The sequence below is a fragment of the Delphinapterus leucas genome, chromosome 13, assembly GCF_059928025.1.
Source record: "Delphinapterus leucas isolate spDelLeu-1000000601 "Yukka" chromosome 13, BTC_Dleu_Yukka2, whole genome shotgun sequence".
Lineage (NCBI taxonomy): Eukaryota > Metazoa > Chordata > Mammalia > Artiodactyla > Monodontidae > Delphinapterus > Delphinapterus leucas.
The window spans coordinates 6,962,551-6,989,311 of NC_143141.1; positions in this window are offsets into that span (position 1 = coordinate 6,962,551).

Genomic DNA, 26,761 nt, shown 5'->3' on the forward strand with positions numbered 1-26,761 from the left:
ATATTAGCAAATAGAATTTAGCAATATACAAAATGATAAGACCTCATGACCAAGTGGGGTTTATCATAGAAATTCAATGATAATTTAGCGTAATCAAGAATGTAATTCACCATGTTAGCAGAATAAAAGAAAAATCCTACACTCATAAATAATGGCAGAAAAAACATTTGACAATATTCAACATCCATTCATGGTGGAAAAAAAAGAAAAAAGAAAACTTTCAGCAAACTAGGAATAGAAGGGGGCTTCCTTAGCCTGATACAAGGCATCTGTGGAAAAGCTCTGCTTAACCTCAGACTTACTGGTGAAAGATTGAACACTTCTCCTAAGATTGGAAACAGGTAAAAAAAAAAAACAAACAGAAATCTGCTCTCTGCATTTCTATTCAGTCTTGTATTAAATGAGATCTCGTAGCTAATGGAATAAAGCCAGAAAAAAAAAAAAAAAAGACATACAAATTGAAAAGGAGGAACTTAAACTGTCTTCGTTTCGCAGACAGCAGGATTATGTACATAGAAAATACAAAGGAATCTTCAGAAAAGCTACCAGAATAAATAACTAGTGAGGTCACAGGATAAAAGGTCAGTATATAAAAATCTATTTTTATTTTTATATATTAACATTAAACAATTGAAAACGAAATTTAAGAAAAACAATATCATTAACAATAGTTGTTGAAATAAAAATACTTCAACATAAACTTAACAAAAGATGCACAAGACCTATACACTAAAATCTTCAAACATTACTGAGACAGAGTAGACCTAAATAAACAGAATGAAATAACAGGCTCACGGGTGGGAAGACTCAAAATTACTGAGATATCAATTCTCCCTAATCCAGCAGAGCTTTTATTGTAGAAATCAATAAAATATTATTCTAGAAAATATAAGAGAAAATTATTCTATAATTTATGTGGAAATATAAAGGACCTAGAACAGCCAAAACAATTTTTAGAAAGAACAAGTTGGAGGATGCATATTGCCTGATTTCATGACATACTATAAAGCTACAGAATCATAACGGTATGATATCTAGATACAAATCAACAAATAGATCAATGAAACAGAATAGACAGATACAGGGACTTCCCTGGAAGTCCAGTAGTTAAGACTCTGGACTCTCAATGCAGGGGGCACAGGTTCGATACCTGGTCGGGGGAACTAAGATCCTGCGTGCCGCACAGTGCGGCCTAAAAACAACAACAACAACAAAAGAATAGACAGATACACATATGGTCAACTTATTTTTAACAAAAGAACCAAAGCAACTCAGTGGGGAAAGACCTTTTTTCAGTAAATGGAGCTAAATTGGATATTCATGCAGGAAAAACAAATGAACCTTGATCCCTACCCCACGACATTTATAAAAATTAATTCAAAGTTGATTGCAGATCCAAGTATAAATACTAAAGCTATAAAACATCTAGACTAAAACATGGAAGATTACTATCATGACCACGGCAATAAGCAAAGATAGTTTAAAACTGAATTACATCAAAATCAAAAACTTGTCCTAAAAAAGTACCATAGATTGGAGAAAATATTCTCAACACATATATCTGACAATGAACCGTATATAGTATCTATTAAAAATCTTTTATGACTCAATATTTTTAAAAAACAAACTCAGACTTTTTTAAAAACCAGACTTGGACAGATACTTAACAAAGACACACAAATGGTCAATAATCACATGAAAAACTGTTCAACATCATTAGTAATCAGAGAAATGCAAATTAAACCACAGTGAGATGGCACTACTTACCCACTATAAATGGGTATAATTTTAAAAGTCTGACAACACCAAATATTGAGAGAATATGATGAGAATGTAGAGCGACCAGAATTTTCATTCGAAAGCAGTGGAAGTGTAAAATGATGAAGTTGCTTTGGAAAGCTCTTTGGCCATTTCTTATAAAAATTAAACCTCTCTCTCTCTTATAACCCAGCATTCCGTTCCTTGGTATTATACCAAGAGAAACAAAAACCATATGTGCACCAAAAAACACCTGCCCAGAATGTTTATAACAGCTTATTCATGATAGCCAAGAACTAGAAATATCCATCTAAGGGGTAAACAGATTATAGAATCCCCATAGGAAAGAATACAACTCAGCAATAAAAAGAACTAATACACCTAACAACAAGCGTGAATCTCAAAAACATGATCCTGAACAAAAGAAGCCGGGCACGAAAGGGTACATCCTGTATGATTCCATTTTTATTAAGCTCTGGAACAGCCAGAACCAATCTACAGTGATACATGTTGCTTTCTGTGGGTGGGGGAGACGAGCATTTGCCTGCAAAGAGAAACCCAAGGCGACTTTCTGGGGTGAGGTGAGTGTTCCCGAACTTAATAGGAGTATGGGATACACTATTTTATGCATTTGTCCAAAGTCATCTAACTGTGCACTTGAGATCTGTACATTACACAGGGGGTGAGAGTAATTAAAGTAACACAAATTCATTGAAGAAATGAGGAAAAAAAAAAAGTAGTTCCTTCCCTGTCTACCTCACATGAAAATGCGTATCAATACACTTTATAGTTATTAAGTGCAGTACAAATGCATTTCCCTGTACAGCAATTTTGGTGTCCAGGGAAAGGTTAAGGCTTTCAGAGGATTCCAGAGCTGTTTACAGCAATGCAGCATTTAGAGTGACTGCACCTACTTGAGACTCTTTAAACAACTACTTCTGGCAGAAGAATAGTTAAAGAGCGGTCGAAGTGATTATATGCAGAGGTAGCCACAGTGGCACTTCTAGATGCAACCCCATCTCACCCTGCCAGGTTGGTGACCCTGGCTCCCCACATTGCCACCCACCCCCACCCCATCTTGTTTGGCAAGCCTGAGGAGCCTTCTAATCTTGGGGGGAAAGCACTTTATTTATTGGAAGCTTGCAGAGGCAGTGAACAGGGGGTGCCTAGATTACATGGCTCTTGCCCTCTACTTGGAAGCTGATACATCCTGCATGAGTTACCCTTCGTGTGTATTGGGAAGTTCGGGTCTCGGGAGATATTTAGGAGAGGGAGTTCTCTCTGCACCCAGGTGGCTACCCACTGAGCCAGCTGATCTCAAAGGCAGAAGGCAAAGCCTCTTCAAGCTGGGATTCACTTCCCAGGAAATGCTGCAAAGCAGGCTTCTGCTGGAGCTAGGAGGGCAACCCATTGCAAGAGGAAGGCCATCTGGAAGGAGCCTCAAGGGGACAAGATGCAGAGTGATGGGGCAGGGGCTGGGTGGGGGGATGCACCAGCATCCTGGGGAAGGAGGAATTCCAGCAAGAAAGTCTGACCTGCCAAGGAGATGACACAAAATGCTAATTTTCACAAAATGCACAAGCCCGTATTTTCCAGAGAGACAAATGAGCAGACTGTATCCGCAGGAATGGAGCGCTATAAAATATGATTTACTCACCTATAATTCACAGAGCAGCCAAATGCAAGGGAAGTGGCTAAGAGCTTAGAGCCACTGATGAAGAATTTATTGAAGAGGCTGTAAGACTGTCTCAGGATGCAAACCCATCCATTTTCCGATTGGTAAATCACAAATGTTCTGGGTTAGGTAGGAGAGCTAAATCTGATGCTAAGAGCACCGGTGCATAAATCAAAACAGAATTTGCCGTCAGAAATTTAGAAACGCAAGTGTAAGTTCAGCTCATCTCCTGTCTCCTCCAACGTCAAGGGCCTCGTTTCCTGGGCTCCCCTGGCTCTGCTGCCCTGAGGATGGACGGTCCCTGGTGCTGCAGACACCCCCTGAGTGCTGAGCTCTGGGATGTGCTTCAAGGGTGCACAGGTCCTGGCTTCTGTTCTGGGCTTGGAGGGAGTTGGAGGCTATGTGGTGTTGTCATTAGAGGTCCAGAGAGGGCTGAGTCTATAGGATCCTCCCCACCTGACCTGGCCTTCCAGGGCTGGACCTGCTCAGATGAAGGCCACTGACCAACCTCCACAGGCTTGAGAGCATTAATAGCAAGGAGAGGAAAAAGAAAAGTTGGCGACAACTACAGCAAAACAAGAACAGCGGCAACAGCAATAATAACAGCACTTATCAAGCCCCTGGTAAGTGCCTGCCCTTTTCTGAGCACTTTACTGTATGAACTCATTTCATCTTCAAAGTGGTGCCACAGCTGCTCCAGGTCTTCGCGCAAAGCCCGTCAACCTCCCCCGCCCCCCCGCCCCTTTACCAAGAGTGAACATAAACCTTTAAGTTAAAGGGTCCAGAGGTAAGAAAGGAAACTACAAACAAACAAGGAAACAAACAAACAAAAAACCCACATGGAACCAGCTGGGATCAAGATGGTGATGCATCTGACCTCCAGCAGAACTTGAGTCTCATTATACACTGATTTTATTACATTAGCATATGAAATGACATACCTACCAGTGGCCCTGACCAGACATTAAGGACCAAAAAGAGGATGAAAAGGAGGTGGCACCCCACTCCCCAAAAAGCCCTGCCCCTTCCCCCACAGACTAATGCATATGCCTTCCTATAATTAGCCTCACCCCTCCTCCCTTTGCCTTTAGTCTTTAAAATTAAATCCCTCTCCCGATGTAGGCGAGAAGATCTTGAACCTAGCTCCCGCTTCTCCAGTCTTTGGCCACTGAATACCGCTTGTGCTGAGTTGCTCTCAGCTTCAGTTTTGTTATTCGCCTACTGGAACCCGAACAGAAAAAAGAAAGAACCGTCCCACCCTGAGGCAGAAAGCCTTGGCCTGGCAGCGTCCATACAACTTAATGCGGTAACAAAAGCAAGTCTCTGCAATGGGTCCTATTATTCTTTGTTTACAAATGAGGAAACTGAGGCCCAGAGAGAAGGCGTCCAAAGCGTCCTCTCCTTCACTCCTGGGTCTCTCTTGGTCTTCGGGGGCTCCCTCTTTTGCATCAGACCCCAGTCCATTGTCATTGGGTAGTCTCAGCGCCAGGCTAGGGAGGAAATGGGCCCAGTTCAATCAAATGTCTTGGAAGTAACTGCAGGAGGAGCCCTGCCAGACCCCAGGGCTGCTATGATTTTGAACTGCAACATCCGTTTGAAGAGACATTGGCCTCTGGTATCTCCTCTGATGCCAGACCCTCCAATAATTAAAGCAGGTCGTGCCCATGACCAAGCACGGGCACGACTATTGGCTGTGTTTTCCTTCTCTCTCTCTCTCTCTCTCACACACACACACACACACACACACACACCCCTGGAAGGCCCCTCAGAGCTTCCTGAACCGAGGCCCACGAGCCCCTCCCCTAGACAGTAAACTCTCTGAAGAGTGTTTTCAAAGATAAAAATGCAGACAGCTTGCCCACAAGAAATGCACAAACTCAGGAAAGTGCCTGCCAGGGCTGCCACATCGCATGGAACACCGTTATCCGTAAAAAAGAAAACTCCCTTGCTTCGTGGGCACAGCAGGAAACACAGACAGCTGACAGTCTCGCCAGGAGGGGCATGATAGACTCATGGAGCGGGTGGGTGCTGTGGAGGGACTGCCCCGTGTGGGGTATGAACTTTTCTGAGGACAGAGACCCCAGCTGGGCCCAAACTGCTGCTGCTGGGGACCACCGTCCTCCCTGCCCTCCGCTGAATGCAGGCCCAGCACCGGCTTCTGCCCGCATGGGGCTGTGGGCTCCTGGAGGTCCGGTCTCCTCGACGTACCAAGTGCAGCCCATCCTTCCCGTCTCCTCTCAAACATCCCTGCCTCCCAGAGGTCTGCCCTGGACGCCAGACTGGGAAGAGGGTCCCGAACTATAAAACACACAGCATCCACCTCTTTCCCCGTCATAACGCTCACCAGCCTTGCAGTTACTTATTTAACCAGTGTTCCCCACCCAGCTCTGGCCACTTTCCATGAGAGCAGAGACCATGCCTGTCCTGTCCATTTCTGAGTCTCCGGTGCCCTGACCATGACACACAGCAGGTGCCCGTACATGACTCCTGGATTGACTTCAGGTAATCAGAAAAGCTGCCTTTCCTTGGGCACACACACTGTATATGCCAAGCAAAGTAGAAAAGGTGCAAGGAGAATGTGAACTCAAACAGTGTGACCAGAGACCAAGTGCTAGACCATGACAATGTACAGCCCCTTGGACCTCCTTGGCTACGACCCTCCTGGGGCCTGAGCTCACCAGGACCCCACACCCATCGCCTGCCCCGTAAAGAGGATCTGTTCTCTACAAGGGGCCACACATTCCAGCAGCCTCTCCAGACTCAGAGCCCCTCAGGCCTGAGAGACAATGTCCTTTTAATAAAGAAGCCGAGAGACTTCCCCAGTGGCTCAGTGGTTAAGAATCCGCCTGCCAATGCAGGAGACACGGGTTCAAGCCCTGGTCTGGGAAGATCCCACATGCCGCGGAGCAACTGGGCCCGTGAGCCATGGCCGCTGAGCCTATGCGTCCAGAGCCTGTGCTCCGCAACGAGAGAGGCCGTGATAGTGAGAGGCCCGTGCGCCGCGATGAAGAGTGGCCCCTGCTTGCCACAGCTGGAGAAAGCCCTCGCACAGAAACGAAGACCCAACGCAGCCATAAATAAATAAATTAATTAATTAATTAAAAAAAAGCTCAAAACAGTTGCTAATTTTCTAACTGGGATCTGAGTTTTCTGGTTCTAACTGCACTTCGGGGGCCACCTTATCTTCTGTTTCCTGAGGCAAGGGTCACTTTGTTATACTTTTATATCTTCCCTTAATTCATGTCACGTTGTGTCTCTGAGATCCAGACTTTAGTTTTATATCTGAAACCCGGGAAAAGGAACTAACATTTATTGGAGACCTACCATTTGCCAGCACTTGACATAAATCAATGTATTTAATTATTTCAGTGGCCAGTAAGGTAGATAGTATTGTTCTCATGTTATGGATGAGAAAACTGAGGTCCAAAGAGCTTAAATAGCCAGTACGAAGCAGCACGGGGACTGGCACCCATATCAGAGCCTTTCCAGTTGTGAAAATTAAATGAGTTAATTCACATGGGAACAGTGATTGGCACATAGTAAATGCTTAACAAATGCATTACCTAGAAACCAGCAGGACACAGGGACCCTTACTTTGTAGCCAGTCTCACGCCTTGCCTGGCTGTTAAATCAATCTGGGGGAGCTCTGAAACGTCCCCATGTCTGGGTCTCATGTTAGCCCAGCAGGTCTCAGCCTTAGGCAGCACCTTGGAGTCACCTGGATGAGCTTTAATAGCTACAGATGCCTGAGCCCCACCCAGAGGCTCCCACGTAACGATCTGCAGTAGCCCAGGCATCGGGACGTTTCAGAGCCTCCCAGGTGATTCCAGTGGGTGGCCAGAGCTGAGAGCCACTGCCTTCATGGGTGACACAGTAGAGAGGACCTCATAGGTGACATAGTGGATAAGGTAGGTGAGAAAGCAAATGCCCAGTGGCTCTGACACCAGGGGGATGCAAGCACCTCTGAGAGTCCCAGATGTGGTCCCTCCAGGACCTCCAATGGCTGTCAGGCCAAGGAGCAATCATGGCGACCACAGACTCCAACCAAAGACTCAGGCCTGAACAGGAGAGCAGAGTCCTGTTCAGCTGGCTCGTGCAAACATGAGCCTCCCAGGGGCTCTGATCCAAGCAGCTGACCCATTCAACTTGGGAATCCAGAAACTCTAGGTCTCTAAGATCCAGTGCTTCAAGGTTACTAGTGTGGCTTCTTATCAAAGTCCTTCTTCACTCAATGATTTGTACCAATAAAAAACGCCGAGGCCTCGCTAAGTGGCAGGTGTTGTGCTGGGTGAACAAAATAAACACAGCCCCTGGCCCTGTGGACTTTATCACCTAGAGAGGGATGCAGAGGTGGAAACAGGAGGGCCCTGGAGAGATGCCTTGTTCGTGGAATGTCTGTGCTCTTCACTGAGATGCGGGCAGGGAGGGACCACAGGTCTGGAGCAGGGTGTGCTGGGGTGAGAGTTAAGTACGAGTCATTCATCACAGCAGCCGTCATCCTCAGGGACCACAGAATGCGAGTCCCCAGGCAGCCTTTACAAATAACTGAGGCCCAGTCCCCGCCCTTGGATAGCCTGCTTTATCTGGTCTGCAGGTGTGGCTTGGGCATGAGCATGGAAAGTTTCCCCTCCAGGTGCATCTCATATGCAGTCAACTCGAAAACTGCTCTAATCGGGGAGATCCTTGTTACAGGGGGGTCAGGGGCACGGGCTGGCCCAGCTCCTCTGGAGGGCATCCTGAGGCGTAAGGGTCTGGGGTTCAGTGTTGTGAAGAGGGGGAGAGGACAGCTGGGGGCTGGGTGGGGGTCAGGAGGAAGGATGGTCCATTTTAAGCTTGGATTCTTAGGTGCTAAAGGAAGAGAAAGACTAAAATCGGATGTATCTTCCTGCGGACCCTGCACCAACTGATAAAAGGATCCCAAAGTGTCCTGACCTTTAGACACCGGGGGCTGGAATTGAGACCCTGGATGAATAACTCAACGAAGGGCTCAGCTGAGCCCTTTCTCACCTTCCTCGGGGAGGGCAGGGCTGAGGCAGAAGCTACAGGCTGCCGGAGCCCTTTTCCCAAAGCACCTCTCTGAAGGTACAGCTTGTTCCCATGGTAATTTGAGTCAAATGGTGGGCGAAGTAGCTCATCACCGCATGGTCAGTTAGACGTAAAATGTGATTTTAAATAGTTTTCTTTGACTGCCTCTGTTATCAAAAATCACATCCACCTCTGGAGTGTATGTTGCTATTTTTAAAAGGGAAAATTGTGGAAAAGTTCATCTTTATCCTCTCTTTTCTTCTCTCTCTCTCTCTCTTCCTCCCCGCCTCCTTCCCTCCCTCCCCCCCCCACCCCTGCTTTGAAGCCAGCAGATTGGTTCAGCTCAGGGCTAAATACAGGGATGACGAACAATGATTTCCATAAGAGCCTTAGAAATCGCTGGTAAGTGAGCAAACGGAAAATAGATTATCCAGCAAACACATCATTTTGCGACAACAGCTGAAATCCAGCAGCTGAACTGAAATGAAAAGTAATGCTCTGTCCTCAGACGGGCGTCAGCGCATTGCCTGAGCAGCAAGAAGGGAACAGAGGTGCCCTCAGGACTGTGTCTGCTGCGGCCATGATTCCTGCTTGGATGTGTCCCCGGGCAGGAGCAGGGGGTTGAGATGAGAGCCGATTCCACCCACAGTGGGCTCCAGAATGAGTTTTCTAGAGATCAGGGAGTTTATGACGTGCGGCTCTATTTATCAGAGAGATCAGAGAGAGGGACCCACACACACACATTTCACGTCCCTGAGAAGGCCTGGGATATTGGAAATAGTGGGTCTGAGAGAGAAAAGTGAGGGGTGAGTGATGGCGTGACAGTTCCCAGCGATGCTGCTGAAGAGGCCTGGCCGGCATCACAATCAAACCACTCTTGCCGACGGTACAAGCTCCCCTCGACCAGCTTCCCTCATTAACCTGAGCAAGTCACCGCCACAGCTCCTGCCTGGTGGGCTGCTTCAGTGCCAGCCTGATGCTGGGCAAGGGGGGCTCCTGCCCTTGGCCCTGTGCCCTGAGGGCCCTGCTCCACACCCCACAAGGTCAGAGGTCCAGGGCTCCATGCAACGTGTCCACCCAGAGCTCCAGCTCACCTTCTAGACCAGTGCCAAGGGCACCTGTCACTTGTCTGGATACAACTCAGGAGCTAAGAATGGTTTCTCTATTTTTAAATGGTTGAAAAAAATCAAAAGAAGAATGACGTGAAAATTACATAAGATTCAAATTTCAGTGTCTGTAGGTAAAGTTTTCCTGGAACACAGCCACGTTCTTCCACTTACACACTGACTGTGGCTGTTCTCACCCAAGACGACAGACGTGGCAGTTATGATAGAGACCCATGGGCATTTACAGACATACTTGCCAACCCCGGGGCTAGACCCCTGCTTAGCATGCCTGAGACCTAGCATTCGCTGCCCACAGGGCTCCAAAGCCCTTCTGTCCGCACGGCCTCTCCTCTGGGTTTCTTCCTCACGGTGGCCCAGGGGTGACTGTTTGCAGGGGGTGCAGATGGAGCTGGGATGGCGCCGTCAGGGCCAGGCCCCCTCGGTGGGTAAGGAGTGAGGGTGGGAAGATAACAGTGGCAGATCTGGTCCCAGGACCTCAAGCCGGCCCTCTCAGGCCACCGTGCTCCAGGCTGAAACACCGAGTCCAAGAATTCGATGTTAAAACTTGGCTTTTGCGTTTGTCAGGAGAGAAAGATCCACTATCTTTCATGTTAGCTTGACTGAGAACTTTTAAATGTTTAGCAGAATGGCACGTGGGCCTCCATTTGTGCTCATGCCACCCATGAGCTCAATGTCACACACACAATGTTGGGACGGGGCCTCTACCACCACCTCTGCTCGCTCTAGCTGTGGTGCTCTTCAGCCAGAGTCTCGGAGATTCTTTCCAAACCCACTCTGGCTGGATGTCCCTGCTCTCATGTTTACATAATTTCTTTCAATACTTACAAATTAATGAAACATGAATGAGAAAATAAAGAGCTTTGTTGTTGAAAACACACAAGTTTAATATCTTTATCTTTGTTCATGATTCTCGACTTAACACTTTTAACACTTCAGTTAACAATTGCATGTGAACAATTCCATATAAGGTGCCACCTTATATGTATTGGACATATAAGGGGTCCAATTCATAAACAGCATTGTATTGGACAATGTACTGAAAGGCACTGAAAGCTTGGCAGACATTATTTCGGTTAATTCTCACAACAGTCCAATGTGACAGATGCAGTTATAGCCATAGATAATGCAGCTGGAACTCAGAGAGGTTAAGTTACTTACCCAAAATCACACAGCTACTAAGTAAACAGATTTTTGAACTCAAGTCCAGCTGACTCAGAACTCCAGGGCTTAACTTCTGTGCCATCCTCCACATGGCAACTCTCCCCCAATATTCGGGGAATAGACTAATGAATAAATAGTCACCCACAAGCCAGAAGCTCCTACTAACTGGGTGCTGGTTCTTGGGGGGAGTCAGGATATGGGGAGGAAGTGTCGACAAGCTACAGGTGATTCATGGCACACATCCTGCAGCATCAATTTTACTTCTTTAAATGTTCAGGTGAACTTGGAAGTATCATGGGATGAGATGCAAACATTGAATCACCTCCAAATATAAAACAGAAGACTTCCAAGAACTCTGAGGTTCGGGCTGCTTTGGCCTACCTCCCCATACCCTGCGGGGTTCACTGTTGCTATGGGCTCTTGGGTGGGAATTTCAGGAAGCACAGTCCTGTGGAACATTATAGAGAACTGCCTCAGGATCGGGAGAAGGGGCAGTCACGGAGGCTTGTCTGAGCCTTGCCTGGCATGGCTGCATTGTAATGTGGGCGAGGGCTCTGGAAGGGAGTGCTGAAAAGCGCTATGGCCAGGCCCCAGCACGGGCTCGTCGTGAACCCTGGGGGAGTGTGGGCGCACAGGAGGCTATGGGGCCTGGGACGGGCAGAGGCCGCAGGCCCGCTGGATGCTGCCCCACAGTTACACTGAATGTGAAATGGTGTCCTGCAAAGCTAACACACCCCCCTTAAAAAAGTAAAATTAGAGGAAGGATGCCTTTGAGACGTGCGTGCCTTGCGTGAATCCCATTCTGGGAGGGCAGGTCCTCAAATGAAAGGGGCTGGGGCAGCCCTCCCATGAGCCCTGTCATGGGGTCAAAGTTCCCTTCCTTCCCTCTAAAACCCCACGTCTGCCTGGGCTATGGGGAAGCTTTGGGGTGACTAAGCCCTGAAACTGTTCATGTTCGTGCATCGTTCTGGGGAGACAGTCCTTAGGGACACATAATCCCCCAAAAGGTGAGAAGCCATTGCCTTAAAGAGCCTCGGGTAGAAAAGTCAGACCTGGGGGTTTTAGACAAATCAGACCAACAGCCAGGGAGCTGGGCCTATAGGAGCCTTTCTAGCAAGTTCTCTTCACCCAGCATTGGCTCCAGTTTCTCCCACTGACATGAACTGTTGGATTCATGACACATAAGCACCCTGACTTCTGTCTGCATTTAGCACAGGCCCTGGCAATGCATGTCTGCCGAGCTGATCAAGGCAAAGGGGTATCTGATGCCTAGAAGTGGAGCTGCTCGTACAAGTAAGGCCAGGAATAGTCACGCCTTCTGCCTGCCCACAGCAGGAGCGTGCGCTGCACCATTTAGTGCAAACGACAACACTACAGAGTTTGCATGAGGAGCCTGGGGCTCCAAGAACTTACATGTCCTGCTCAGGGTCACAACTGATGGCCTCAGACTCAAGCCACATATTAGCTAGGTGACACTGGACAAGTTACTCATTGTCTCCAGCCCTCCGTTCCCTTGCTGACAGAATGAGATTGATACACTTTTGCAAAGATTCAATGACGTGGTGTGAAGATGAAATGATACGAGGTGTACAAAGTGCTTAGAGCATGAAAGGGGAGGTCATGGTTGGCTGACCTTATACTAGTAATAATTACTACCTTTATTACATGCTTCCATGAGGGGCAGCTGGGGAAGGAGGGCATGCAGAAGTACCCTTAGATATAATCCTACAATTGATTTGTGACTTGCGTCTGACCACACTGAGTAGAGCTGCTGAGAAAAAACCCAGTCATAATCTACCCAGAGCTGCTTCCGTGCCATGCCCCACATGCATTAACGGAATTATTCCTCTCAAAGACCCCCATCCTAGGAGAGGAAGGTGAGATTCAGGGTTTAAGCAATTTTCCGAAGACTCTCTGGCCTGAGAGAGTAGCGGCAGGACCTCACCCCCGCCTCTGTACACCTCTGGGCTCCACTGTGGGCACAGCTCTGTCTGGGGGGGTTGGTGGTGGTGGGAGTCTGGGCCCGCGTCAACGACGGGGTTGGCATTTTTGGGTCAGGGACTTGGGATGCGTCAGGGATAGGATTCCCGTCACCAGACTCCATCCCGGGGCCCCCTCCCCTCCTGACCTCATTAAGAGCATCCTCTACAATCTCAAAGCGTGCCAAGATGCGGAGCTGGGAAGTTCATAAATCAGAGAGCTGCTGAGTGGCAAACAAGCTTGTTTCAGAACTGCAAAAAAGGAAGTGACATTTCCCCAGGGGGCTGCAAAGATGCTTTTGTGAGCAGAGACGGGAGAGGGACCTGGCAGCAGGCCCGCGAAGAGACAGGTGCATCTGCAGGGGGGCCCGAGTTCTACCCAGGTCCGCAAGCGCCTTCATTATCCACAGCTCCGGGGGCCTCTGCTTTGGCATCACGGTCGGCTCCTTACCCTGCCACCTGGCCACATCACACCGTGCTCTTGTCCGCTCCCAGCCTCCTGTTACACCGACGATACAATTCACACCCTGTGCCCACATGGCCCTATGATCTGGCCACTTCCCGCTTCTCCGTCCTCTGCTGTCACCGTCACTAGCCACGTCGGCAGCCTTGCTTTCCTGGGAGACCCCAGGCTTGCTCCTGCTGCTAGCCTTGGCACCGGCTGTTTCCTCTATACCTCTCTTCCCCCAGTTCTTCAAACAACTGATTCCTTTTGCTGTTCAGCTGTTACCTCTTCAGAAAGCCCTTTCCTGACCTCCCAATTTAAATTGTTCCCTGAAGTTAATCACCGTAACGTTGACATTTCCAATCTGCTTCATAAAGCCTTCAAAATCACCAGCTAAAATGATTTTGTTTCTTTCTGTTCCCTTCGGAGGCAAAGTCTTGCCTGTCCTGTGTACTACATGCTCCAGAGTTAGACCAGCGCCTGGGGCAGAGGAAGCTCTCGATGAATCTTTGCTGAATCAGCGACCAAACTGGTGCAGGAATGAGGCTGCCGGTGCCAGCGGTGAGTGCACCTTGCTGGCGGGTGCCCAGCAGGGACTCTAGCTTCTGGGTAGCCCTCATCGTTCCAATCCATGCTCAAGGCATCTCCTCAGATGGCTACTGTGGGCCGTAGGAAGATGGAGCAGAGGGGGAGGTGGGAGAAGGTATCAATGTTCCTTGAGTTTTGCTTTTCTTAAATTCTGAGGGTCTAGATATTATCATCTATTATCAGCGTGGCCTTGGGACCAGAGGTATCAGCATCATCCGGGAACTCGTTAGAAAAGCAAATTCTCAGGCTTCATCCCAGACCTACTGAACCAGAAACTGTGCGTGGTACCCAGTGATCTGAGTTTTAACAAGCCCTTCCGGGTGATTCTGAGGCCCCAGCATGCTGAGACCCACAGCTTTAGCCCTGATCGCCTTAACCCTAACTTCACATTAAAATCATCTGATGTGCTTTAAGGATGTGCAAATGCCTGGCCCCGCCCACAGGGATTCCCATTTAGTTGATCTGTAGGGGACCAGGCATTGGTATTTTTGAAAGCTCCCTGAGTGATTCATAGGCAGTTGGGCCTGAAACCCCCTCCCGTGGGGAGACGGAGCTTGCCTTCACCCTGGAGGCAGATCACCTTGTGGCCACTTGGGGTCCCTTACAGTGCAAGGCATCCAAGTCTTATAGCAAGAACTGGTTAATTCAACTAATATTTATGTGGGCCCATGACCTCAGCGTTCTCCTGGGTCTTAGAGGCATAAAAGATACAACCAGTTCTTTTAGGAGCGGTGTGATTTATTTGGGTGTTAAATTAAGAACAAAGAACTAATGGTAAGGACTGATAACATCACCCTTTTGTGCCCACGTTTACCTGGGTGACCTAAAGCAGGTCACGTAAGCTCCCTAGGTCTGCACTGGGGACAGTCACACTGAACCCACTTCTTAGGGCAGGTGAGAGTACAGAGTGAGAAAATGTTTGTGAAAAATACAAAGCATGACGTACAAAGAAGATGATATTATTATTTATTAGCTTTATTTTCCAACCCCAAGCGCTGACCACAGGCAGCTGTTAGAAATTCACAGTATTAGCCGAGGAGCCATTGACTTCAGTCACTTCCTTTCCTTCTACAGATGACGACATGGAGTCTCAGGGGAGTGCTTGCTTTGCCCAAGGACACAGATGGTGGGTGGCAGGGTCATGGCTTGGGCCAGCGAGGACCTCTGGCCTCAAGTTCTGAGCTTCCCAGTACATCTTTCCCAAGAGAAGACCTAGGAGGAGGCTATATTGACAAACTGAAGTCCACCAGGGCCTTGAATCCATAAGTCATCTGAGGACTGCAGTGGAGAGAAGGTTCTGGAAACACAGTGTTTTAGTAGCTGAGGAGCTGGACTGAGGAAGAAGGAGCGGGGTTGTTCCGCAGGATGCCAGAGGGGAGAAGAGAACAGAAGGCTCCCGGGACAGAGAATATCTCAACACACAGAAGGTACTTATAAGAGGCAACGAGAAATAGAACGGGGCTACCTCGGGGGGTAGTGAGTTTCCTGGGACAGAAGGCATCTTTATATGCTGTGCAAAAAGCTCAGAAATCCTGTGTCCTGCATCGTTTGAGGCTGAGGCATGGCTCAGAGACTGGACTCCATCAGGGATCCTCGACCCTGACTGCCCATTGGCATCACCGGGGGAGCTTCTCAAACACATGGAAGCTCAGGCCCCAGCTGTGGTCGTTTAAACTCAGAATCTCTCGGGGTGGGAGGCAGGCACTGATGTTTTTCAGAAGTTTCCCCAGATGATTCTCGTGCACAGCCAGAGTCTAGAACCACTAGACTAGGTGGTCTTTAACTTCCAAATTTGGGATTCTGTGATTCTAGGAAATTCCCTTAGGACAGGAAGGAAAATCCCCTCCCCCAACTACCCCCATAAATGTGTCATTTTCTTAGTGGTTTTGAGCTGGTGCTAAGAAATTCTTTTTTTTCAGGGGACCAAAAAGGCTACTCATGCAGGCAACTGAGCTGGAGAAGACGGGTTTCACTTCCTAGCATGCCGTGATCAGTCTGTTCCTAAAGTATCCATAGGATAATTATGAAAACCCAGGGTCTTTGTTTTTCAGCTTAAACCTAAGTCTGGCTCCTTTGGAAATGTTGTACGTGAGGGCTCACTGTCATTTCTGCAGACAAGCTTTTGTCAAACTTAATCCACGTCGCCGTCCAGAGCACCTGTTAAGAGGGATCCTGAGCTCAGCACAGCAGCCTGGGCCTCTGTGCCCCACACTGTGCCCACGCTGAGCCCAAAGACATCAAGGGCACACTCTCACTCCCTCCAGGTACCCTCCCTATCAGCCTGGGGCACTAGACCAACACATTCCCCCGAAATGTTTCCCATGCTCCTTCCGCTGTTCTAAAATTAGAGAAAGAAGTCTCTAGAGTATTATCCGTCTTGTCTTTGGTACTTTATAGAGTGAGGAGACCCTGACGGCCTTACTAATACGCCGTTTCTCGTTGAAGGTGAGTGCTTCTGCTTTACAACAACAGAACCTTCATTTCCAAGGGAGCAGCTGCTTGCAAAATAAGAATTTTTTGGAGGCTCATTTCAGGGGAAAGAACACGAGGCTGTGCCAGGGGAGGCCAGGGTTCAGGTACCAGAACCCCCTTTTCATGGCCCTTTGGAGCCTAAGGTGAAGAGACCCCTGTGGCTCAAAGACTCTTAGGAGATGAAACAGATATCATCTGGTGGATTAGTTAAGAGCTCTCCAGAGAAACAGAACCAATGTGTGTGTGTGTATATTTGCTTATGTATAAATCCCATGACCACAAGGGCTTTATTCCACATATGCAAGGCTGGTTCAATATTTGATAATCAATCAATGTAGCCCATCATATCAACAGGCTAAAGAAGAAAAATAGGATCATACCAACTGACACAGAAAAGCATCAGATGAACTTCAACACTTATTCATGATAAAAACTCTCAGTACATTCAGAATAGAGGGCAACCTCCTCAACCTCATAAAGAGCATCTACAAAAAACCTAGAGCTTACATCATACTTAATGGTGAAAGACTGAATGCTTTCTCTCTAAGATCAGGAATAAGGCATGGACGTCTTCTCTCACCACTCTTACTCAACATAGTGCTGGAAGTTCTACCCACTGCAATAAGGCAAGAAAAAGAAATAAAAGGCATTCAGAGTAGAAAGGAAGAAATAAAACTATCATTACTGGCAGAAAACATGGACTATGTCTACTTTGAAAATTCCAAGGAATTTACAAAAAAATTTCCTAGAACTAAGAAATGGGCTCAATAAGGTTGCAGGATACAAGATCAACACACACACACACACACACACACATCAGTTGTGTTTCTATATGCTGACAACAAACAAGTGGAAGCCAAAATAAAGAACGCAACAGAATTTATAGTTGCTTTGAAGAAAATGAAATACTTAGTAATAAACCTAACAAAACATGTCTAGGATCATTATGCTGCAAATTACAAGATACTGATGAAAGAAATCAAAGAAGACCTAAATTTATGGAGAGCCATACGGTGTTCATGTATTGGAACACTCAACAGAGTAAAGATTTCAATTCTCCCTAACTTGATCTATAGCTTTAATGCAATTGCTCTCAAAATCCAAGCAAGGTTTTCCCAGCAAGGTAGATGAGATATCATCAAGACAATCTTATTCTAAATTTCATACGGTAAAGCACAGTGTCTAGAAGAGCTAAAATCATCCTGACAAAGAAGAATAAAGTGGGAGAAATCCTTTGACCCATCCTTAAGGCCTGTATATAAATACAGTAATCAAGATAGCGTAGTAGTGACAGAGGGATAGACACATGGACCCATGGAACAACAGTGAACTCAGAAATAGACCCACACAAATATGCCACTAATTTTTGACAAGATGCAAAGGCAATTCAATAGAAGAGAGAGTTTTCAACAAATTACGCTACAGCGACTGGACATTTGTAGGTCAAAAATATGAACCACGACCTAAACCTCATACCTTATACAGAATTAACACAAAACGGATCATGGAATCCGTTTGCAAAGTAACATGCAAAACTATAAACTTTTATAAAATAGGAGAAAATCTTCAGGAACTAGAACTATGCAAAGAGGTCTTAGACCGACACTAAAAGCATGATGCACAAGAGGGAAAACTGACAAATTGGACCTCATCAAAATTAAGAAACCTTTGCTCTGTGAGAGCTCATGTTTAAAGGGTGAAAAAACAAGCTACAGGCTGGGATAAAAGGTTTACAAATCACAAATTTGACTAAAGATTAGTATCTAATATCTATAACAAGTCTCAAAACTCAAAAATCCAATTAGAAAGTGGACAAAAATGGCAAAAGAGGTGCACAGACATGTCACTGAAGAGAATATACAGATGGCAAATAAGCACATGAAAAAATATCCAACATCATTAGCTGTTAGAAAAATGCCAATTAAAACAACAATGAGGGCTTCCCTGGTGGCGCAGTGGTTGAGAGTCCGCCTGCCGATGCAGGGGACGCGGGTTCGTGCCCCGGTCCGGGAAGATCCCACATGCCGCAGAGCAGCTGGGCCTGTGAGCCATGGCCGCTGAGCCTGCGCATCCAGAGCCTGTGCTCTGCAACGGGAGAGGCCACAGCAGTGAGAGGCCCACGTGCCGAAAAAAAAAATAAATAAATAAAATAAAAACAACAATGAGATATCATCACACGCCTGCCGGAATGGCTAAAATAAAATATAGTAATAACACCAAATGCTGGTGAAAATGCAGAGAAATTGGATCTCATACCTTGCTGGTGGGAATGTAAAGCTATTCAGCCATTCTGGAAAATAATCTGGCAATTTCTTTTAAAAGTGAAAATGGACCTAACGTACTATCCAGCAGTTATACTCTTGGGCATTTATCCCAGAGAAATGAAAACTTACGTTCACAAAAACTTGCACACAAATGCTCGTGGCAGCTTTATTTGTTAAGGGCAAAAAACTGGGAAAAACCCAGATGTCCTTCAGTACGTGAATGGTTAAGGAAGCTGTTATCCTTCCCTACCATGGAATACTACTCAGCAATAAAAAGGAAGAAACTATTGATACACACAAGTTGGATGGATCTCAGCAAAGTTATGCTGAGTGAAAGGAGCTCATCTCAAAGGTTACATACCATATGATTCCATTTATATAATATTCTTGAAATTATTAAATTATAGAGATGGAACAGAGCAGTGGCTGCCAGGAGTTGGGCAGAAGGAGAGGTGACGGTGGGTAAAAAAGGATAGCACAAGGGATCCTTGTGATGAACTGTTATGTATTCTGACTGTGATGGTGGTCAGCAAATCTACACATCGCCTAGTACTAAGTACACACACACACGCACAAAACTGCATGTAGAGGTGGTGAAATTTGCATAAGTTCCGTGCATTGCATCAATGTCACTCTTCTCATTGTGATATTATACTACGGTTATGTAAGATGTTACCATTGGGGAAATTGGGTGAAGGGGATATGGAATCTCCCTGTATTGCTTCTTATCAACTCATGGGAATCTACAATCATCTCAAAATCGAAAGTTTTTTAAAAGTACAATTATCCTTGGGGGAAAATATTCCTATATACGTGTACAGATTCCTTTGCATACCCATTACCCAAACTGTTCCCACTCCTAGGAGGTTGAGCCCTATTTCACAAGGGGAAACTAGGGCAAAAATGGTTAACGTGGCCAAGGAAATATTACACCTTTAGTTGTATGGCCAGGTCTCCTCAATAACTATAGATGGGGCATTATTATCCCTATTTTACCCATGAGGAAATTGAATCTCAGAAATATAACTTGTCCAAGGTTATATCTTGAGATTATTGGACAGAAGTCTATTGGTTGTAAATTACAAGAAAGCTTATTAAGGAAAAAGGTGGCATTGGCTCAGGTAACTGAAAATCCAAGGGATTCAGACACAGCTTGACCCAGGAACTAAAACCATGTTGCCAGGATTCCATTTCTCTTCATTTTAGCTCTGCCTTCTTTTGCATTGGTTTTATTCCCAGACAGAATCTTCCTCAATGATGGCAAAGTAAGTTACATGCCAGCAGGTTAGCAACCCCATAAAAAGCATCTCTCTCTTCCAATACCTCCAGAAAAGTCCTAGATTGATTCTGATTGGTCCAGCTAAGTCACATGCCCAGGAGAATGGACTCTTCTGATTGGTCTGGTCTGGATCACATGCCCACTCCTGACTGAATCGTCTGGACCAAGAGTGGGAAGGACTGGGTCCACAAAGAGAAGGCTGAGTGAAGAGAGAACATGCTATGAAAGACCCCATAGAAACTCTGGGGTAGGTTGGAGGCCTTCCCACAAAGGGACCAGATAATAGGCAGTAGCCCAGCTCTCCTTTGACACTGGCTCCCTCTCCTGCTGATATGCCCTCCTCACACCCTTCTTGCCCCTATTATAAGGGCCAAGGATTTCCCTGGAATCCATACAGCAATCTGAGGATTGTACCAGGGGCTAGTCGTTTAAGCTGCTCTAAGAAACCAAGCAGCACTCCTCTCCTGAACACACCGTAGACCTGCCTACTTTACAGAGTGGCGAGAAGACAAATGAGTTAATATAGGCCAACAGCTTTGCAACTTGCCTATGGATGGCCATATGTAGTCCCTAAGTGGCTCAGGCTCCCAAGCCCACTTAGGTGGACGCCAAGAGCCTGCAGTGTTTCCTCTCCTGCTCCTACGTCATGGGAGCACAGTCCTAGTCACTGCATAGTAATTGCCTACTGATCAGCAGCCCTAGACCCCACCGTGGGAGGGAGAAGCCATGGTGCCCCTGCTCCGTGGCCCTCCAGAGCCCGCACCCCGTGCAGAGCTGGTGAGGGCAGCTCTGCTTATCCCAAGGCCCTGCCGGGCCCCGTCCCATTCCCTGTGTGTGCTTTCGTCTGTTCCCAGGAGCCCCACTCATGAGTCATTCTCACTTTAATCGCCTTCTCCAGTTGACACACTTAAAATTAATGAGGAATCTGTTTTCATACAACCAGCTAGTTAGCGAACGGGCCGATTTCCCCCCCTTCAAATGAATCTTGTAGGTAAAATGACGAAAAAACATGTTTCTCTCTCCCACCCAGCCCCACTTTGAATGTTCTTGGCAGCTCTGAGCGGAGCCACTATGTAAAAATCAGACCCTTTATTGCTCAGTAATTAGCCCAAATCAGCTCAAGCAGATGCGTTTTCTGGTGAAGAGGAGGGCCAGGCATGGGAAGGGAGCCCGGGGAAGTGGTAGGTGCTCGTGTGTAATGAGCATTGGAACCAACAGCTTCCTGTGTTGGATTTCCAAGGGCAGAAGGTTCCCCTGGATAGACTGGGCTAAGATATTTCCCGAAAATGGAGGCTTTTAAAAAAGAGTATTTCCCCTCAATCTCATGGTTTGAAATGTCAGGTATTGGCTGCTTCCTGGGGTCTGTGTCGGGGGAGGTCTCACCCCATGAGGCAGGCAGGACAGCCCAGATGTGTGTCCCCAACCCGCTGCCTGGCCCACGGTGCCCTGGGCATATCACTCTCATAGCACCCACCTCGTGGGGCTGAAATGTCCTCTTCACGTGTCCCTCGCAAGAAGACGTGGGTCCTTTGAAGGCAGCGTCTGAATCTTTCTCATCTTTATAATATGAGCCCAGTAGTGTACTTGGCACAAAGTAGATGCTCAACAGAGATGTGTTGAGGTGAATGGATACAGTGGATATTCAGGTATCATGATCATACAGACACTGCTCACACATGGAGCCAGGTGGGTCGGGGGGCTCTGGGCACTTCTGTGCTTCCAATGAACCTGACAGGCTACCAAGTGGGCCTCACTGTGCTCTCTCCTCCCTCCCTCACTTATGCTAACGCCTCCATTCTTCAAGGCCTGCTGTTCCCTTGATTTCAAAAGGATCGCCCGTCCTGGCTGACCTTCACCAGCAGGGCCTGTGACTCCAGAGTCTAGGAGCCACCGGATGGGGTAGCAGGGGCGGTGGGATAATGCGTTTCTCCTCATCCACCTTCCCTCTGACCTGGGAGACAGCTATACCTGGGAGAATTTAATGAACGACCCCTGATGGAAGCAAACACAAGCTCCCAACCCTACAAGCTCCCACCCATCTGAGCTCAGAGCCAGGCCAGAGCGAGGGAAGGAATAGCAGCAATTCTGAGGCCGAGGAAGTTCAGGGTAAAGAGACTCAAGCAATGATTCCTTTTAATTCTTGAAATGCCCCAGCTCCCCACTGCTCTGCTCTCAGCAGAGGGAAAGTCAGTCACATCCTGCTTGCCACAAAAATGAAACAAAGTGTTCAGCTGCTTAAAACTGCAGGGAGAAGAAAGCCCTCTGAGAGAGGGTTGCCCGACTGAGCAAATAAAAACACAGGGTGCCCAGTTAAATGTGAGTTTCAGATAAACGAGGAAACATTTGAGTGTGAGTATAGCCTATGTAATAGTTGGGACGTACTTATACTAAAAATCACTGCTTGTTTATTGGAAAATCGCACTTAGCCAGGCGCCTGTACTCTGGCTGGTAAACATCTGCGAGGTAAAGGCTGCTGCTGAATCTCCACAGAGCGTTGTGTTTGCAGATAGCGGACAAACGTAGGAGGCTTGGGAGGTGGTGGACCACACCCATGGGTGACCCGGCGAAGCTGCAGGGAGTCTGGAGGGAAAGTCACCCCCATCACGGGATTGATCGGGGGTCACCCACCTCAGAGGAGTGAGAGGGACCGGCAGACCACGAGGCAAGCACAAAGGTGATCCCGTGGGAAACACGGAAAACTCGGGAATAAAGTAAAGCTTTCATGTTAGGGAAATGGTTTTAAAGTGATGGAACGTCAGCCACTAGAAAATATGTTTGGGAGCAGATTTTTACAACTTTGAGAAAAGGGCTCACTCTCTTGCTTCCCTCTGAAGAGACCTCAGTTCCCTGGGGCTGGTTCCCGAACATACCTGGGAACCACGTGGCTGGATGAGAAGGGCTTTGTCCCTGCAGTTACCCTGCAGATAAAAGTCAGGCTCTTCAGGGTTAAATCTCAGCTCTGTGGCTTCCCAGCTGTGCAATCTGGGGACAGTTACTTAACCCTTCTGTGCTTCAAGGTCCCCATCTCTACATGGGGCCACTATAGGCCAACCTCATGGGGTTCTTGTGAGGGTCAGGGTGTAGTCAAGGCTCAGGACAGTGCCTGGATATGGGAGGTACCCAGCAAGCATTAGCTCAGCGTGCATCAGCCATCACTGCTCCCATTTCCCATGGAGAAGCTGAAGCACAAAACAGGGAAAAGTGATTTATGGAACAACACAACCTTGAACTTCAGTGAAAGAAAAGGCACCGAAGCACAGGACTGCCCCGTCACCCCTCTACTCATTTGGTCAGATTTTTTCTTTCATCTTTCTGCCACCATGGGACAAACTCCTATTGGGCTACTTTCCAAGCTCCACTATAGTGCTGTGGAGGGGACTGGGCCAGGGCTGGGCTTTAAGGGGGCAGAAGAGAGAGCTCATAATGCATTGATGGAAGGTTACTGAGCTTGAAAGACAGGGTCCCCTGTTGAATCTCAAGTGACCATGGACTGTGTGTAGTTGACAGCTGGGCTGTGCGTGGCACTTAGGTGAAGGCCACGGGTCAAGAGCAGGGGAGCAGAAGTGCCCACAGGGATATACAACAGGTGTGTTCATCTTAGGTGTCAAGAGACTGAGCTGCCCTCAGGCCTCTCAGGTAAGCTGCGTTCATTATAAGGATAGTTCTGGAATAAAGGAAGCCAGAACACAGACTGCATGGGCAAGCTTCAGTGGAACCCCAGAAATATTCTTAGAGCCAGGCCTCACGGAGACAGGAAAGTAGTGCAGGAAGTGGAGGGCCTTTTGGGGGACGGTCACTGTGTCACAGAAGGAGTCCTGAGAAGCCCTTTGCCATTACATTCACTCAGTTCCCAGCTGGTCTCTCCTCCGGTGCCCCTGTGGTTGCCTACCAATCAGCTATCAGGTACAGATATGCCTTTGTCCAATCGGCTGTGGCCTCCGGGCGACGTGATCATGGTTCCAACATGGCTGCCCACATGGGAGCAACTCATAGAAGAGGACTGTAGATGGGGCAGATACTCTAAAGCTTGTCCATGATTTAAATGGCATTATTTTGTTATTTTTTATTGCTGAGTAATATTCCATTGCATATATGTACCACATCTTCTTTTCTTTTTTTTTTTTTTACCACATCTTCTTTATCCATTCATCTGTTGATGGACATTTAGGTTGTTTCCATGTCTTGGCTATTGTAAATAGTGCTGCAATGAACATTGAGGTGCATGTATCTTTTTGAATTATGATTTTCTCCGGGTATATGCCAGGAGTGGGATTGCTGGGTCATATGGTAGTTCTATTTTTAGTTTCTTAAGGAACCTCCATACTGTTTTCCATAGGGGTTGTATCAATTTACATTCCCACCAACAGTGCAAGAGGGTTCCCTTTTCACCACAACCTTTCCAGCATTTATTGTTTCTAGATTTTTTTGACAATGGCCATTCTGACTGGTGTGAGGTGATACCTCATTGTAGTTTTGATTTGCATTTCTCTAATAATTAGTGATGTTGAGCATCTTTTCATGTGCCCCTTGACCATCTGTATGTCTTCCTTGGTGAAATGTCTATTTAGGTCTTCCACCCATTTTTTAACTGGATTGTTTGTTTTTTTTGTTATTGAGCTCCATGAGTTGTTTGTATATTTTGGAGATTAATCCTTTGTCGTTGTTTCATTTGCAAATATTTTCTACCATTCTGAGGGTTGTCTTTTTGTCTTGTTTATGGTTTCCTTTGCTGTGCAAAAGCTTTCAAGTTTAATTAAGTCCCATTTATTTATTTTTGTTTTTATTTCTGTTACTCTAGGAGGTGGGTCAGAAAAGATCTTGCTGTGGGTTATGTCAAAGAGTGTTTTTCCTATGTTTTCCTCTAAGAGTTTTATAGCGTCTGGTCTTACATTTAAGTCTTTAAATCCATTTGGAGTTTATTTTTGTGTATGGTGTTACAAGTGTTCTAATTTCATTCTTTTACATGTAGCTGTCCAGTTTTCCCAGCACCACTTATTGAAGAGGCTGTCTTTTCTCCATTGTATGTTCTTGCCTTCTTTGTCATAAATTAGGTGCCCATATGTGCATGGGTTTGTCTCTGGGCATTCTTTCTCCCCATGATGCCTGAGACAGGAAGACGAGGCTCAGTGTCAGAAGGCAGTATTTAACAGCACTGACTCCAGCCTAATCCGTTTGTGTGGGAGAACTCATCACTTATCCCGGAAGGCTTTGTTCCTGAAGGGCTCTAAATATGAAATTCACACCATTTGGATTTAGGGATAAAAAGAAGTTTTGCTTTGCTTTTTAACCTGACCATTTGGTTTGAAAACCCAATAAGGAGTGGAAATTATAACCACTGAAATTAAAGAATGTGGCTTTAGGACTTGTTTTTTCTGGCCAAGCTGTGAGAGGAAAACAAAGCTTCCATTCTTCTCCCTAGAGATGGAACCCGGTAAGGTGAGTTTTATTACATTGTTGTTGATAAAAAGCAAGTGGGAAATACTTGGAAATGTGAACAGATACGAAGTAATAGGCTGGGAATTTTACAGCATGAAGTCAATGGGTTACAGCCTTCTTGACACTGAAGAAGGTCCTCTTTGCAGACTGAGGTAAGAAGACGAGGGGGCTATGCAGGTACCTGGAAGTAAGGAATTCTGCGTGCAAATATGCACAGCGAGTGCAAGGGTGAATGCAGTGCAGGAGATGGTCCTGCTCGCCTCTGATGACTTTAGGAACCTGGTTGGCCAGGGGAAAGTCAAATTTAAGCAGTGCCTCTGTTTCCTATTTGGGCCCAAATGGGAAAAAGTAAACAGACTCACGTAAGCATCAATGGAGTGTCAACTATGTACCAGACTGCAGTCGGACAAACCCGCATTTAAATGTGTGGGTCTGCCACTCGTGAGCTGTGACTCAATCACTCTAAGCCCCAATTTCCTCATTTATAAAGTGGTTCTCACAGCAACAACACTAGAAAGTGACAAGGCCAGTCCCAGCTCTCTGACACCTCCTGAGACGGCACTAGAGCTGTTTACCGCACAAGGAAGGAAGTCCACCAGCACACCCAACACAACTTTCTAAAACTCTCACAGGACCAGCTCTCTCTCTATCCACTTCTCCATTCTACCTCCCCTAACCCCAGCTGCAAGAGTATTTTCTTCTTCCTGAGATCTCTGTGCCCTTTGCTCTGTAGATCATTGTAACCTGATGTTCAGGCCGCTCTGGTCTCTACCCCACCCTCTCTCTGTGCAGCACCTCAGTGGGGTGAGACTGGGGTTGGCCGCTTTACACATCATAATGACATCTTTTCTCCTGATGCACAGCCATGCCATAGGTTGATGTGATGATTAAAGAAACCACAGATATAAAACCACTCACAATAAGCCAGAAACATGCAGCAAGCTCAATGCATGTTTGTTTCCTTCCCCCTCCCCCAGACACAAAGATCAGATGGGCCTGAAAGCGTTTTCAAAGTCGAGCGCACGATAGGAACATCTGATGAGAGCGCTGCTTTGATGCTGAGAAAAAAGTTGCAGAGAAATGGTCTAAACCAGTTGGGTATGAGGGTCGTTTGTTCTTATATGGGCCGATTCCCATGGAGGGATGGGGCCTCCCTTTTGGAAGGGAATGTCCCAAAGAGGTTGAGATAGTAGGGGGGCAGGGGATGATTTAATGCTAAGAGGGTGAGAAATAATAGGAATGGAGGTCTTGAGGAGGGTAGGGGTTGAAACATTAATCTGTGGACCAAAGAAATCCCTCTAGAAGAGTCAGTTAGCAGTGACCTATCCTTATTTGCAGCTGGAAAACAGCGTGGTTGGGGCTATTTGATGTCTTCTAAGTCCCCTACACACACACACATACGTGATTCACTCCCTCTTTTTCTGGTGTCGGCCCTGATGACACAACAGACCAAACCTAGAAAGAATGAAAACGGCAGAACTTTCTACATGGCCTAGGTTCTTTCCCCATGAAGAAAATGAAACCATGGGGCCCCTGGGGGTGCAGATCAGTG